The following is a 17,004-nucleotide window of genomic DNA, read 5'->3' as shown; positions in this document are numbered from 1 at the left end:
TATCCAAATCCTGGTTTCACTTTACAATGTGTAGTTAATATCAGCATCAAGTAAAAGCTATTAATGACATGACATCTGCAAAACAAATTAAAAAAGAGTGCTTTTAGTTTTTATTTATTTGTCTACCTCTGTCCAATTTCTACTCTGAAGCAAACACACTTATGTGTGCTGCATGAATTACCTGGCACTGGCTATTGAGGCTTGCTTTTATTCCCTAGTTTAAAAAGGACAAACAATTATTTACAGCTGTGGAGAACTTCTATGCTATCACATGTTCACACGCTATCAAAATGTTTATAAGAACAAAACACTAGACCAAGTGTTTCTATCACTGCTGTCACATGATGAGAAAACTCATCTTTGGCCTATAATAAGTAGGAGCCGTGTAGGAGAACATTAAGTGCTGTGAAGGCTCTGTGTCCAGAGATGAACAGAATTAGCTGTGCAGAATCACCTGTCCAGAATTACCTCAGGGATGCAGTGAAAGACCAATGACAAAATACAAGCCACCCACAAACCAGAATCCAAACCTCTGCAAAGAGCAAGGCCAGCATGTAAGCGACACAGCTATAAGATCTAGCTGTCCCTCACAGAAAAAGAATCTATATGTGCACTGGAAATTCACACTACAATGCTGTGCACATCCTCAATTGGTCTGCATTGCCATTATCAAACAGGAACATATTTGGGTTGAAAAAATGCAGCCTTTTTGGAAAGGCTGTTTTGTGTCACTGCAAACATCTGCTGCATATATTACTCCCTGTAGGAATAAACCTCCTACAGGAACTTAAAATCACTGGTGAGCCAGAATAGCTGCAGTACAAAACACATGCAGAGGACAACCCCCTTGCCTTCTTGCTACTTTGAGGCAGTGGGGTTCACATGGAATCACCCTGGGGCTCAGGGACAGCTTCAATGTGAATATATTTATATGTACACATACATGTAGGCACACTAGGATCTGCTTTTAATACCTAACTGCCAAAGTCCCAGAAAAGTTAATTTGTGGCTAATTGTTCCACATAGTAAACACTGTCCCTCCCCTAAGAAAGCTTCTACAAACTCTTCCTCAAAAGATCACATCTTGGCCATATCAAGAGGTCTTCACACCAGGTTTGTTTTCCTTAATCAGTCTTCATAACATAAATCCTTACTTCTGTCCGAAGCAAATCTCTTATTCTCATTCTGACAGACCTGTTTTTTTTCTCTGGTAACCTTCAGCTTTTTTTCTCCCAGCACATGTCAGCAGCACTCACGTTTTGCTGTATTTCCTCCTCTATCCTTACTAGTTATTAAGGCAACCTAACCCTTCTCAAGACTATATGGCAGATTTATTTTATTGATTCCTCATCTCACCTCTCCCTATCTACCTCTGTATCTCTGACACTTTCTGACTCTTTTTTTTCTGGATATCCCACCATTGCTTTCAGCTCACTAACCTAAAAATCAGACTACTTATTCTACACCTTAAGCTTTCCTTTTCTTGCTGTGCTTAATTTACTGCTTTTCCTAACAATGTAGACTGTCTGCCCTGCTCACCTCCTTGATATCATTCAACATCTAAAATTTTGCAATATAGGCTTAGAACTGTCCTGCATAAACTATAGGAACATAGCCACTATTTAAGATAGTGACCACTTCTGAATGCAGGTTCAGCAATCTCACTCCCCATCCACCCTACCTCTACCAAGCTACCCCTTATTACTCTCTTTCCAACCTTTTCCACTCCTGGTTTATGCCTCTCCTAAGCCAAGTATCCCCACCACCATCTTTCAAGCCTCTCCTCTGCATTTGTGCTGTCCTGAATTCTCAGAGAACCATCTTTCTCTTTCATACAGTTGACATTTACAGCCTCTACTCAAATATTGGAGTATTTGATACCAGAATTCATCTTGCAAGGTGCTTTTCTACATAACAGTTGTTCAAAGGTGAAAATAGAAGCTGCTTTTTTTTTAATGTTAAAACTATTTATCGGTCCTTGATATAAGGAGCAACTGCATCATACAGGTGAGGTGAGTTTGCTCTCCTCAGGCAAGGCTCCAGACAAAGCTGTCCTGATCCTAACCTGGAATTCCCAACCTGATGGCCTGCCATGTCTGCCACGCCCAGCACCCAGGAGCAGGATGTGGCTCCTGGCACTAATTCCCTCATTCACACCCAGGTAAATCAATATAAACTTTAGGTACCTTACATTTACCCCTTATCCTTGAGGCCATTTAGTACTGTGTCCATCTTACACATAACTTTTTATTCACAAGCCTTAAATACCCTTGGCCTTGCACTAACTCTTTTTCAGTGTTACAGGCTTTTTATTTCAGTGGCATGGTCCCCTGCTCTCATCACAGGAAAATGATACAAACAGTTTGAAAACTGTTCATTAATAGCCCCTAATGCAAACAGCATTCTCCATCTCCTACAAATATTACTTAGTGTATTTGGGGATGCTAACAAACTTTGGGATTCCTAAGACTGTATTTTGACCTTTTCCCAAAGCTGTAGGCTTCAAGAGAAAGGGCAACTGAACTTCCATACTCTCCATTGTGCAGGCTGCACTGTCTGCCCTGCCTTTTTATTGTAAGGCTCCTTCAATTCCTATGGATGTCTGTAATTCTGTTCTCCATTAGCTCACCAACTGCCAGACCTTCCAGTGTAATCAGCATCACTCCAGCCTCCACTTTCTTTCTTGGATTTCTCAGTCCCATTAATCTGAAAACAGATGAGAAAGAGAGTTAATACTGACACTGGGAGCATCATATTGAAGATGTCCTTGGTCTCCATTTGTTTATTGAAACAAGTGACAGCTTGCTTAGACCTTACTGGTCACCTTTTCAGATCATCTTTTAATGATCCAGTGCCAAGTCCATTTTACCTGACAATTTTATTTGCCCTTAGATACTGATCAGTCAGCAGGCAAAACAGACCAGCAGTATTGCCCCTGGTGTGCTGTGGAAGTACAAGCATAAGTAATGTTATAGAAGCCTGTGCAGATGTGGCAGTGGTGGCTCAGCCCCAATGCTTTTATCTGTTCTCTGTGTGGAAGCAATTTCTGATAAAACAGTAAAATATATAGACATTTTAAAATTGTCTTGAACTTGACTTGTTTTGGATAAAATCTTTGAGACCTTGGGCTGGGGTCCCAGCAGTCTGCACACCAGCCCTCTGAGCTGAGGGGATTCTGTAAGAAGCAGGTTGTTCCCTGTTCTCCTTCTAGGCCATTAGCTATTCCTTTGATTAGTTTGCCTTCATCCCTTGGGGCCCTTCCCTGCACATAATGTGCCATACGTTGTATTACTCTTAGTTCAGTTTTCAGAGCACTGTAGAACACATTTTTCACTCTGGGCTGGCCCAATATGAACTCATTTACTTCAGATCTCTTTTTCTTCCCCTGATTATTGAAAATAAAATATCACAAGTAACCTAAAATTTTTTGGCTTCATCCAAATTTTCAAAAGCTGTGAAAAATCCTAGTATCATGGAGATGAGTGGGAATTACACCCCAAGAACCCACAGAAATCTAATGTATGATTACATCCTTTGCAGTTCTGGGCTCCAAATTAGCCTGTCAGGTTTGCATGTAGTGCTTCTGCTGACTTCTGTGGGAATTGCACATATGAAACTAACAGAATAATCAGGCCCTGAAAATTTGAGCTTGTGTCCCCAAGCATAGCTGCTACATTTTTAACTGATTCAGTGTGAGCTGCATCTGTGACCCCACAGCAACAGCAACAGCTGGGAGTATGTGCTGGCACCCAGAAAGCAAGTGCTGCCTTTCCACATGGGATACTCTGCACTCTCCAACCTGCCCTGCTTGTATTTAAAGCACAAACTTAGCTACAATATAAAGGAAATCTTTCTGTTACCATGACATTGAGCAAGAAAATAAATATTACGTTCCCTAGAAAATGAAAAAGAAGGTATCAGAGCATTTTAGCAAGTCTAATGGCAGAAGGCGGGGCCATCACAGCACAGTATAGAAGAAAAATGAAAATATTGATTTTGATACTTTGAAATAAGAGAGGAAAACAATTAAATAATCTGCATACAGAAAATGACACACTTCAGCTACTCTTTATTCCAACCAAGTGTTAGAAAAGCACTATTTTTATTTGAATTTTAATACTAATGTTTTTGAAAACCTGCTTCTTTTTTTTCCTGAATTCCCCAAAAGAAAATTCCCACTAAAGGATAGGATTAGATGTAAAACTCACCTGGTATTTCCTAGAAGATTAAAAAATTAGATAATTTAAATAAAACAAAAACAACCCCAAACAAAACCCCAAAAAAAGACTGTAAAACACCAGATATTATCTGCATTATATGCATTATATTGCATTATTCCTGAACAAAATATGCAATTAAGTATTTTATACCTGATACTGTTGGTTCAGCATGCCAATTCTTCAAATTCAGGCTGACTAGCCACTTAAGAAAGCAAAAGGTTATGTAGATTACCACATCTGAAAATGAAGGGTACATAAGCAGCTAGCACTGCACAAGCACACAGAAGCTGGCAAGAAGAAAACACAACAGATCCTCTAAAGAAAAACACAATAATTACAGCATTTAAGATATATGCTTTAAATCAAGTTTTCAGGATACATATCTTATATCTTTTTTTATTAAAGTAGATAAAGATGTTGATTTAATATTCAAATTCCAGTCTTTATTTCCTGTACTTTAAGTTCTCTTTTTTAACAAAGGGTAGAGAACTTCCAATGATAATTCAGTAGAAATCACTTCAACAGATACAGGAATTAAAATAACTGCTAGGATTAGAAATGTTGCACCATTTATGTTCATCTCTCTTTAGGACAGCAGTGAAATCCTAATTCAATATGTGCACCTTTTAGGACCTGACCCTGCACTGGGATATTATTCTAATATGCAATGCATGTAAGTCCCCTCTTATACTGGTTTATTTTGATTGAAATAAGATGCCTCCTTAAAAAAACAAAAAGGGGAAAATTTTTCTTTCTTTCAGTTTGGAGTACATCTGTAGTACTGATGTGTTGGCCTGTTTGTTATGTTACACTTGGCAAAGACAAGGGGGGCTCCTTTGCCCTCATTTTACAAAAGAACAAACACCCCCTGCCACAGACAAGAGTCAGGCATGGTATCTTCAGTAAGTTCACTACTCACTTGCTCTGCTCAATTCAATGAAGTAAAACCAGAACCACCCAACTTAATGTTAATAATTTATTTCATGAAGTTGTCCATTTTAGAGCTGAATTAGTGAAATGCAAGTGAACTGAGCCAAAGGCTCGGACTGGGCTGCCATTTTGACATTCTCATCAGGGAAATGATGCTGTAAACACCCATACTTGATTCACATGCATGGTCTCTTGGTTGCCTACAGTAATGCCCATCTGTTCAGATGGCATCATGCCCACTCAAGTTGCTCAAGGGAATACATGCTGGGCAGTGATTGGCTTAGGTAAGTATTTTTCAAACTGGGTCGGTGTCGACCTCCTTTTGGGAAGGCCCAAGAGGAAAAGGAAACAAAAAGAATTTTCATTTTTTATTTTAATGGATTGTTTTCATTTAACATTCAGCAAAAACACTGTCATCTATAAAACATTCAGTAGATGGTTTTGCTAATTCCTTGGTACCTGTGACCCCAGCAAGGAAACATAAATTCACTTGTATTCTCATTTTTTAAATAAATGACTTTAACCTGTTATAAAGTCACAGTCCATGTAGCATTAAGACCATCTCATCTGCAGAAAAGAGACCTGTCTCAGCAGGCATTGTCACATTCTGACAATTGAACTAATTTCTTCTCTTGAACATTGGTCAACATTCACAACTGAATTTACAGGTATTATAGCTTGGATTTTGTGGGGAGGGATGGTGAGCAACACTCTGTCCAAAATTATAAGGCAGATCGAATCTATGTTATTGTACAAATACGGAATTCCAAAATGCAAAGAGGTACAGCTGAATGATGTGCAGTATCCTGAAAGTATTAATCTCAATTGGTTCCCAAACTGGAATAATTTTCCAATATGGCCTTTTACTTCTCCAAAGCCGAAAAGTGAAGCTTTAGTGAAGTGTATTGTACAGTGAAGGCATTGTCTGTCACTTTGCTTTATCAAACAAAAAGGCGGGGGGGAACATGTCATGCTTTCTTCCTGCAAATAAACTGTGGGGATTTTTATTTAAGAGAAAGCTACCATTAATAGGAAAAAAAAAAAAAAAAAAAAAAAAAAAAAAGGAAAAAAGATGAAAATAATCCAGCTCCTTTTCATTTGGGAGACAAAAGCCTTTCAGTGCTGCGTCCATGCGCTCTTGACTACTGTTTTGACACTGTGTCAAGATGCTCTCGCTCTGCTCCAGGTCTCAGATCACAGTTGGAGTGTCTTGATACAGTGTTGAATCAGTAGTGTCAGCAAGTCTCAGAGCAGAGTCAAAGAGCCTCAATGTAGCCTCTGAGCAGGTAGAGTCAGAGAGACCTTTCCCCTAAACTGAAGTAGCAGAGGATGCTTAGTTTTTTTTGTAATTGTTTGTTTTAACACATTTCGACCCAGCTCATGCTTCTAATTAATAGTCTGTCTTGCAGTAAGGGATCAGAGTTAACTCTCCCTACCCAGCAGAGCTGTTAAAAAGCAGCATGGAATAATGTTAATATTTTCTTGAAACAGCAAGTCTAGGCACAGGAACTGAGGCTCTGGGCTTCCTAGGAGCAGCTGGCACCATGGAGGAAGTTTACTGAGAGGCCCAGAGCCTACTTTGGCAATGCCCTGTTCTGCTGTGGGATAGCCCTGCTGTGCTCCTGATCCAACATCCTCTGCTTCTGGACGCTCAGATGGAAACATCATGTCCTCTGCCTCTATCTGCAGGCCCAAGCTTCTCCAACATCCATGGAAGCCTTCTCAGCAGCATCAACAAGGGCACAATTTTTCTGTTTTGTAAAAAATAAAAAATATTAAAATAAAAACTTTTTTTAATATTGAACATGCAAAGGATTTCTGGGAGTCCTCATAGGAAAGGGAGCAAAACTGCACAGACTCTATGATTGCAAACACTACTGCCTGAATTACCCTATCTGGGAAGACCAAACCCCAGCTAGGACAAAAGTCTCTAAAGCATTGACTGCCAAGCACTCCACCAGGCTTGGGATGAGATGGATGCCAGTCCCTAAGAAGGTATTGGAGAAAGAATGAAAAAAGACCAGAGTTTAAAAAGAAAATAGCTAGACTTAAGAGGCTGGATTAGGAAATGTAAATGGGTCAAAGGCACTTTCCTGTAGCTTTACACTTGAATATGTAATCCAGTCAATTTGGTATGCTAACACCAGGGGGGCACACAGATCAATGTATATAATTTAGGTCAAATGACCAAATGCAGAGTGAGATGCATGCATTCTTCTCACAATTGAGCCAAATTTATCCCTGATATAAATGCAGTGATTTCACTGAACTTTTAGCAGGGATACATTTACTCACTTATATGGCCAGTAACTTCTCAGCCACTTGTTGCTTATGTGTACCACTCCCACATGCAAAGATGTCTCCACTTTCTCATTTGTTTCTTCTCCCTTGTGATTATTGAACTGTTCTTTACATAAAATGTTTACATAAAATAGAGGGTGAAAATATTTATACAACAAAGCAATAAATGCTCAAGGCTAATAGCTATAGCTAATAAAATATTTCAAAGTTATGTGTTTCAAGTTCCGGTTTTGAAAATTGTGTAACAAAATGGCAGTGGAATCTTCAAGTCAGCAGAAAATAGAGCAAAAGGAGAGGTGGGAACAGGGTCTTACCTCCCCACAGGAAGACGAAGCTCAGCCAGTGTTTACTATGTGCCTTGAGATCCTTGGAGGAAGGTATTATTTAAGGTGCAAAGCATTTCTATGGGAAACAAACAAAGCTCACTGACTGCTGCGGTGACTTTTTTGCAGGCACTTTCACAGTAAGTGGCAGCTGGGGGCTCCTTCTCCTGTGCCTGGGCTGGCCCTGCAGGGCTGCCAGCCCCTCCCAGCTGCAGAGGAGCTTCTCACCCATCCTGACCATTTGCTCTCATCCACCACAATGGGTACAGCTGCCCCAGTGCTCTCCCAGCTGTCTCTGGAGGTAAAAGAGAAATTAAAGATTGTATCATCCAGGCACAAATTAAAATCTTTACTGGGAAAAACCTGGTAGAAAGTCTCAGAAGAGAATGAATTATGTATTTGAACACTTAAGATTTCCTTGCCTTTATTACAGCATGGGGTCTGAACTCTGCTTTCTTCCCTGCACTTTATTACATGGTTAGAAGTCCCGCAGTAGGAAACTTGCAGTTTGAATTTTGAAGCACCTATAGTGTCATACTTTTTATTTTAATATTTGTCACCAACAGTGCCGACAGATAAAAAGTACTGGCTCCCCACAGCATGATATGCGGGATTTTCAATAGAGCTACACAATTGCTTTTGCTAAGTGCTTGCAGGGCTCGCAGTGCCAAATCCCGCAAATTGCTGCATTCAGGCCACTTTGCAGGGCTGCGCTAAGGCAAGGGATATTAAAAGTTCATTGGGACATATGCCTAAATGGCTGATTTATTTTTAAAATCCTAAGCAATTGTCTGAAGACATTTCTGCAGCACAATTCAATAATTGTAGCCCTTTTGAGATGGTCAAAAATTTTGTATCACTTACAATTTATTCTGTGCTTTGCATATAGCTTTAGGGGAAAAAAAATCCTTTTACCAGTCCCAAAATTTGCCGGCCAAGGAAGTCCCAGAAGCAACATCACCAAGCATGGTGACATTGTATTTATGGATTATTGCTTCCTCTTCTTCTCCCTTATTGCCTTTAATTTGTTTTTACTCTTAATTTATGAGTATATTGTTGTTCATATCCCAGCCCCAGGTCAGTATTATGGTGTAAATTATTTCATGTGCACAGCAATGCTAAATGTATAACAGTTACACCTGAGGTATCAGGGGAGAATTTTGTATCTCCTGTTTTATTCACAGGTCAATTAAAAATCTGATTAAACCCAAAAAGTCTATGATGATAATTGTTGGAAATGCACTGGGATGATAATTGGTTTAATGACTGCTAAAGGAGTCATTGGGAGGTGTGTCTCTCAAGGAGCCTGAATGGCACTTTAAGAGCTAGATTCATCCTGGGTGTTGGTTGTTGACTTTAATGGTATTACTCAAAAATCTGATTTGGATAAACTTACAAAATATTGCAGACAAGACAAATAATTTTTAAAGGATGTCTCTGCTGAGCTTTGGTGTCTCCCTTGAACTATCCTATTCAATGTCAACTTCTCCAGTACAAATTCTACCTGTATAGCTTGAAGTAGCTCTATAAGGTGGGAATTCACTGAAGGTTTTATGTTTTTATACATTTTTTCCTAGCTTAGCAGGAAACAAATTCTATATAATAACTAGAAAATGTAGGCCGAGACCATCCTCTGCACAGGAAATTTCACTCAGAGGGTTGGACACCCAGTGAGGTCCTATTCACAGACATCTCTTTGTATTTTTCTGCCTGGAACCAAAGAAGGGGATTCATGCCAAAACCCTGCAGGATATGGAAATCTATCGGCTGTTCTGTGCTTCTGCATGCCTTTCAAAGTGGCTTCTGATTTGGGGAGCCCTAAATTAAGAACCATGGGCTTGGGGGGAGGGGGTTGGGTTTTTTTTAATAAGGACTCTAAACCTTCAATTCAAATAGCAGTCAGAAACACTCATACCTTTGAAAACCCCCTGACATTTCATTCCTCATACTGAGGACCCAGAACAGCAAAAATTTAGACCAAAATGATTTCTCTGGGTTAGTCAGTATTAGAGAATAGTGCAGAAGTCAGAAACCCCTTGCTGCTGGTTCTCAGTCTACTTGCACTGCCTAGGCTTGAAAAGGTTATAAGGTTATAAATCTTTCAGTGAAAACAATTCCTGCTTCATGCCATCAACATTTCCTAAAGACATCTGTGTAGGGCATCTCTAGAGGAGGCTCCCATTACTAGACCTATGCAGAAGAATAATGAGGAACTTACATCCGGTTTGAAAGACATTAATGAGTCTCTCTTGGATACAAAATATTTGTTCAACACCCTTATGGGCAGAATAGCACAGAGCTGAGCTGGGGAGCTCTGCCTGAATAGCATGAACTGATAGGTCTCAGAAAAGGAACCACACACAGCACTGCAGAGAAAGTTGGTTTGTCGGGCCAAATTTACAGCTCTGGTGCTTACGTGCATCTGCAAAGATTGAATGTGTATATTTCCAGCACCTACCTCTTTGTTTGTGCCAGTTGGGTTTCACACGCCAAGGGGGTATTCTGGGTTCCTCAGTGGTTCTTCTCTAATTTTTTGTTCCTATTCTCAATAACATTTGGACAAAAAACAGGCAAACAAACCAAAACAAACCACAAAGAGCTGAAGATATGTTGACTCTTTTTTCCTCCCTCCTCCCTCCAGACTTCTCTCTCAGACACAAAAATATTTCAGGGTTTGGGGGTCAGCTTGTTTGCGTTTTTTGCTCTCCCACAGCTTGGTGCATCATTGAGCTAATGATGCACAGTCAAGTTATCCAGTATTACCTAAGTTATCCAGATTACTGAGAGCTCTGATCCTAGTGTGCCTGACATGTGTGAACATTTAACTCCTTGAAGTCAAGGGAAATTGTTGTGCACACGTTTGCAGTGCAGCACAAAAGAAGATGCACTTTTCTGGCGGTTTCCAGAAAGGAAATGAGATTGGTATACAATCTGATGTAATGAAACTAGAACTGAAATTACTCTATAAAATGAGAAATGGAGGGCAGGGATGACTCTGGACTTAATTGGCATTTTATGCTCTATTACAGTGCTAAACCCCTCAGTAAGAGAAGGGGCATTGGCATTCCTGTTTGCTAGGACAAATACATCTTACCTGCCAGCAAAGGTCACCTCCCTTCCCAAGTGGGATGCCAGGTACAGCAGCTTTGTCTTTTTTCTTAGGCCTTCACAAGTGCAGGGCTTCACATTCCCTATGTGCCTCTGCCCTATGCTAGACACTCCATTCAAGCTACACCAAACACAGCAGATTCTCCCATGTCAGACTTACCCCTACCACAGAGCTGCTGTGTGAGCACGGGGAAACTGACAACCCGGTGGGCATTGCAGGTGCCACTGCTGAGGGAGGGGAACGTAGAAAAAAAAGAGATCTGGAATTTGAAAAAAATAACCCAGCTAGCAAGGGATCAGATGAGATGCATATACAACAAAGGATCATCACCAAAAATGTGCTTATCTAGCAATAGAACAGGTGGTACAAACCTACAGCAGCCAGGAAATTGTAGACATGGCTGCACTCAGCAGAGAGCTTTCCTGACCTCTCCTTGCACTCACACACCTTCTCAGCTTCAGCTCTCAAACCAAAGTGAAAGGTGGGATTTTATTGAATGACTATTGTTCTTGGCATCATCACAACATTATCAGGCCAGTTCAGAAGAGAGAGACAAAACTATTTAAGCTTATGAACTGCATCCACTGGCTCTGACACACTCAGGCGTTACCTGCCTTCTCCTTTTAGACCATCCACTTTTCTTTCCACTGTCTGTATATGAGACCTTATTCTGACTTCAGTCAAGGTTTCATCTTCCAAGTTTCAGTGTTCAAGCATTTGAGGATATAGACTGTAATATAACATATAATGACATTGCATATCTATTGGGAATTATGTTACAGCTGATCAATTCTTAAGCCACAGACCCTCATGAAGACAAATGTTTCTGGGTCCTACTTTGGGTGAAACTTTGTCTTTCTAATTAGCAACTCAAACTGTTTCTCCTGCCTAGGCTAATGGAAGCTCCTGACCATTTAGCACCATTACAAAAGCATTAGCTGAGCTCATTTGCACACTTCCTTAACCTTCTCTTCATCACAGACTTACACTGACACACCTTGTGAATAAACCAGAAAATGTACAGAAGCAGCAGTATCTTTTGCAAATGGCATATATATTTATAGCTTTCATGCATAGAAGCCAATTTCTTGAGGAACAGTGCCTATAAATTGCAACTGGAAGAAGATACACTTATTTATTGCATTGTTTCCAACCAGGAAAAAAATATGTTTTTTTCCCTCTCCCTTTCCTTTAAATTAAAGGCTGGGTGAGGAAGAGCCCAGCACCTCAGGGACACAGCTTCTGCACACGCAGCTTGGAGGGCTTGTTTTGCTCGCTCATTTATTGCCAGGGAAGGATCACACGGGAGGACTGGAAGGTATCTCTTCCAGTCATGTATAACTGAAGACAGAATTTAATTTTTTTTTTAAGTTCGGAGCAAGATTTTAGTTGATACAAAAAGATTTTGGGGCTAAAGGTTTTTTTCAAGAGGTGATGCCTCAGCTAGCAGGATTTCTCACACAGAGTTCTACCATGCACTCACTAACTCTCTAGTCCCTTCTTTTTGAGGATACCGTCAGTGCTGTACAGGGCTTTACATGCCAACATGTATTTGGGAACATCAGGAGGAGCAAAATCCAGAAAAGCTGGTCCCACAATTCAGTAACATCTAGCACTGCCTCTCCCGCCTGCCAGAGCAGGTTGACTGCACTGCACTGCAAAGACAGACAAAGCAGAAAAGAGCCAAGTGAGGGTAAAACGGTGGAAACGCTGTCACAGCACCACCTTACTCGGGGGCATTGATGTCCCTAAAGCACTCAGAAGCAGGATTGAAGAGTGATGTTTCTCACAGGGCAGCTGCGACACCCACAGATGTCACAGGGTGGCAAAACCCCCCAGAGCCGAGCGCTGCCCGAGCCCGTCTGCTTCAGCCCCCGGCAGCCGCCAGCTCGTGTCCAGCTCGTGTCCAGCTCGTGTCCAGCTCGTGTCCAGCTCATCCGCTCTGACACAGAACCAAAGTTGGGATTGACAAACCCCAAGGAGCCGCCCCGAAGCGCCTCGGGGAGAGGAGGCCGGGGCACGGCCTGGCCCGCGCGGGGACGATGGGGCCGTGTGGGGGCGGCCCCGGCCGGTGACAATGGGGCCGTGTGGGGATGGACCCCGGCCGGTGACAATGGGGCCGTGTGGGGGCGGCCCCAGCCGGTGACAATGGGGCCGTGTGGGGGCGGCCCCGGCCGGTGACAATGGGGCCGTGTGGAGGCGGCCCCGGCCGGTGACAATGGGGCCGTGTGGGGATGGACCCCGGCCGGTGACAATGGGGCCGTGTGGGGGCGGCCCCGGCCGGTGACAATGGGGCCGTGTGGGGATGGACCCCGGCCGGTGACAATGGGGCCGTGTGGGGGCGGCCCCGGCCGGTGACAATGGGGCCGTGTGGGGGCGGCCCCCGGCGCGGGGACACAGATGGCCGCGGATGGCAGAAGGACGCAGAAGGCAGGGCACAGCCGCGGCGAGCAGCGGGCAGCGCCGCGGGCACGGGCGCGGGCACGGGCAGGGGCAGCGCCGCACCGGGCTGGCCCCGGCCCCGGCCCCTTCCTCCCGGCACCGCAGGGGAACGCTTCGCTTTTTTCCGCAGAAAAGGGCAATCTCTGATGGTTAAACTGAGCTGGGTCTCAGGGCAGCGCACACCGAGCCCTGGAGCGGCCTGAGCGGAGATCTGTCAATGTCTTGTCTCTCTCTCGGGGTGCTCGGTGTTTCTCATTTGGACACCTCCTGTCTCCCTCTGTCACCTAATCTGCCAAGATGCTCCTTGGTGCTTCTTTTTGTCAGGAAAGTACCAATAACTCACAAATACACAGATCAAAAGGCATATCCTTCCATTTGCAGGAGAGGGACCTTACAGTTGTTAGGACAACAGCAATGTAATAAAACCAGACAAAACTAAGAACAAAGCAGTTCACAAGGGGCGAAAACGAGGAGAAAAGAAAAAAGACAAAGCAATGAAGAGCACACCATGCTCCCGTCGGCTCCAAAGCCCGTGGCTGCGGCACCATCTGGGTTTCTGTGGCCGTACGTGTGTTGGGCTCATGGGCTCTCAGCCAGGACAGCACCTGCAGGGGCTGTTCTTACCCTGGCTGATCCCTGACAACATTCCACAGGGACACAGCACCCTGCCCTCTGCACCTCTGTCAAACCTAGATGATGCTTCTGGAGGAGAGGGGATTGCAGAAACCTCCCTGCTTTAGGGTGTGGGCCAAAACACAGACTATGCAGACTAGGGGAAAAGTCTCCACTGTTCATACCAGAGAGTGATTTACACATTAATAGCCAGATAAATACATCAAACCCCAGTCTACTCTTAGACATTGATAAGATAAAGTAACTTGTACATTTTGGACATGTGATGTGCAGATCTACAGGGTGGAATTTTCATTAACTCTTCTGGGAGGGCAGTAAGGTTGTGGAGGGACATGCCCCTCAGCTCCTTGACTTTTCCCTGCTCAGTAGGGTGATCTTGCCCAATCCGCTCAAAGATGTTCCAGCACAAAGTGATCAGTTGCTCACTCCCTTAAATGGTCCTCAAACTTCTTTTGTCTACCTTTCTTCTGGGAGGGAATTGGCTAAACACTTGCTTTTTCCAAATTTTTATGCATATGACCAAAGGTGGTGATCCCTTGCTGAAGGTGATGGATCAGACAAGGACATACACAAGCAATGAACTGAACACATATGTGTAAATCTGCCTACATAGACAATAGGTGGTGGTTGCTACTTCTTGACTTCGTATTTCAATGGTTTTTGGATATGTGGGTATGTAGTGAAGCTAAATGCAAAGATTGTTCAGTGTGTAAGGGCTGGTAGACTGTTACAAATACAAGTCCTTTGTTAATCTATTGTTTATATGAATTTATATTTCAGTATTTCTCTAAACCTGAAGATATTAAGCTATCTGTATGACATTTAATTACAGATTTAGAATTATTCATTATCTCCAACACTGTACTGGTCCTAATGCCACTTGGATCATAAAACAGAATTTTGCCTGAAGCCCATCCTCAGCCAGAATTTCAGTAATTCTGGTTTGTACGTACCTGTGAGTGACCATGAACAGGCTGTGCCACCCCGTGTCTGCACCACCACCACACAGGAGCTGCAAGTTACACAGATAGGCAGGGAAACATTACTGGGATTATGGAAAGGCTCTCCTGCCTGTTTTCCATGCATCATAGCTATTGAAATATAGCTGCCTTTGGAGCCAACATTTCTGACTGTTTTCCAAATGCCTTCAGCAGCACTTCCTGGCCACTAAGAAAAAGGGGGTGAAACCTCAGACATGTACCAGAAGCTGTGATATTATCTTTCCTCCACCTGCAGTTAGTCTCTGTTTTCCCTAGGAGCTTTTAACGGATACAGGAACTATATACTACCCTGGCAAAGCACTCCCTGGTGTGATTGCAGCTATGGCAGCAAAGCTGTTTTGTACCAGTGCAGGGCTGCTCTGCTCCTGCTCCCCAGTGGGACCAGCAGCACAGGAAGCACCAGACAAAGGCCCCACGTTTTGCTGCAGAGCTCTGCCTCCCGGAGCCCTGCCTGGCACAGCCCTGCCTGGGGAGGCTCAGGCCTTGGAAAACAAGGTCAGACACCAGCCCTGCACCCTGGCACAGGCTAAGGATCACCTCTGTGAGCTGCAGGTGTCCAGTGTGTCACAGATGCAGCTCCGTGGCAGGAACAGAAGAGTGGGCAGCTCTCCCTCTGCTTCTTTGCAGTAGCTTTCACCCCCACAATCCAAACTGGATTTCTTCAGCCCCTAAGAATATTGCATTCTGCACATTTGCACATATTGTCGTAGGAAATAAAAATTTTTAAGAAGTGGCATTGATCCATTGGTTCAAATATTACCCAAATACTGTAAGAGTAGAAGAGGACCAGAGCTCATTTTTCCGTCCCTGGGGGCACAGTCCAGCCCCTCTCTCTGACCTGGCTTGGGCTGCTCATGTGTGAGGCTCATATGCCAAAAGGGGTGAAGAAATGGAACAGGACCACAGCCCTGGCTCATGCTTTGGAGCTTCTTACCTTTCAAAGGCCAGGTGGAAAACCAAACTATTCCTTTTTTCTCCCCCTGCCCATGGCATGGTCAGGGCTCAGGGCAGATGAAATATGAGCTTAAGCACTGCTTGGCACTGCTGGGCTGAGCAGGTCCCCAGCACCCTGACTCACACCCACGTTTCCAGTAAGAGGGGGAATATATGCAGCTCCAAACAGGATCCCCATGTGGGGAGTTTCCCATCTCAGCACAGTGACTGTGCACCTACTTTTAACTAGTCAGCAGGGAGATGCTCAGACAAAGGCATGTGCTTCAGTACAGCACTACTCAGGCAGCTCTCCAAGTTGCATGGAAACATCAGTTCAACTCTTGGGATTCACAATGCAGAACCTTTTCCTGGAGATAGAAACCTACATCTTTTTCATTTCTGAAGACTTGCCCAGAAGTGTCAGGCAAAGAGCCTCCTTTTTCAATACCTCCATTGTAAGATCCTGCTACCTTCTTTTAGCATGGAGAAGATGGCACATGAGCTCTTTCCACAGCAGCTACTGTACATTCCCAGCTTTTTTGCAAGGGCATGTCTGTGAGCCTCTACTGCAAGACACTTTTCCATTTCCCATACTAAAGCAGTAAAATTGAGTTAGGAACATGCTTATACCATGAACAGGAATAATGAATTGGTGATTTCATTAACTAATTTTTCAGCCTGTAAACATCTGTTCTGTGGTTTAGAGAGAAGTAAACAGGTTGAAAGTTAACACTCTTTTCTAGAAATGGATCGTTTTAGTGTGATTTTGATGTAGAAACAGTGAGCTCAGAATAATCTAGATGCAAACAGAACTGTCCTCTATGGAATTAAGAAAAGTAATTCCTAGTCTTGTTATATTAGGGTTTGTAAATTTATCACAAGCCACATTTTGAGCCTAAACTCTGACTGTCCATGCAATACTATTTCAGCAGAATAAAAACCATCTATCATTATCTAAAACAGGACCTTTTTTTTTTTTTTTTTTTTTTTTTTGAGGAAGTTGTAACTTTTCTTAAGTTAAGACTGCTCTGGTGCTTTCTGTTGTAAAGATGACCCTACTTCAGTTGTGCTCGAAGCTGTCCTTCCTTTACTGTTCTGAAGGAACCTTGTGT

This window comes from Oenanthe melanoleuca, chromosome 11 (assembly GCF_029582105.1).
Source record: "Oenanthe melanoleuca isolate GR-GAL-2019-014 chromosome 11, OMel1.0, whole genome shotgun sequence".
Taxonomy (NCBI): Eukaryota; Metazoa; Chordata; class Aves; order Passeriformes; family Muscicapidae; genus Oenanthe; species Oenanthe melanoleuca.
This window is presented reverse-complemented; position numbering follows the sequence as displayed.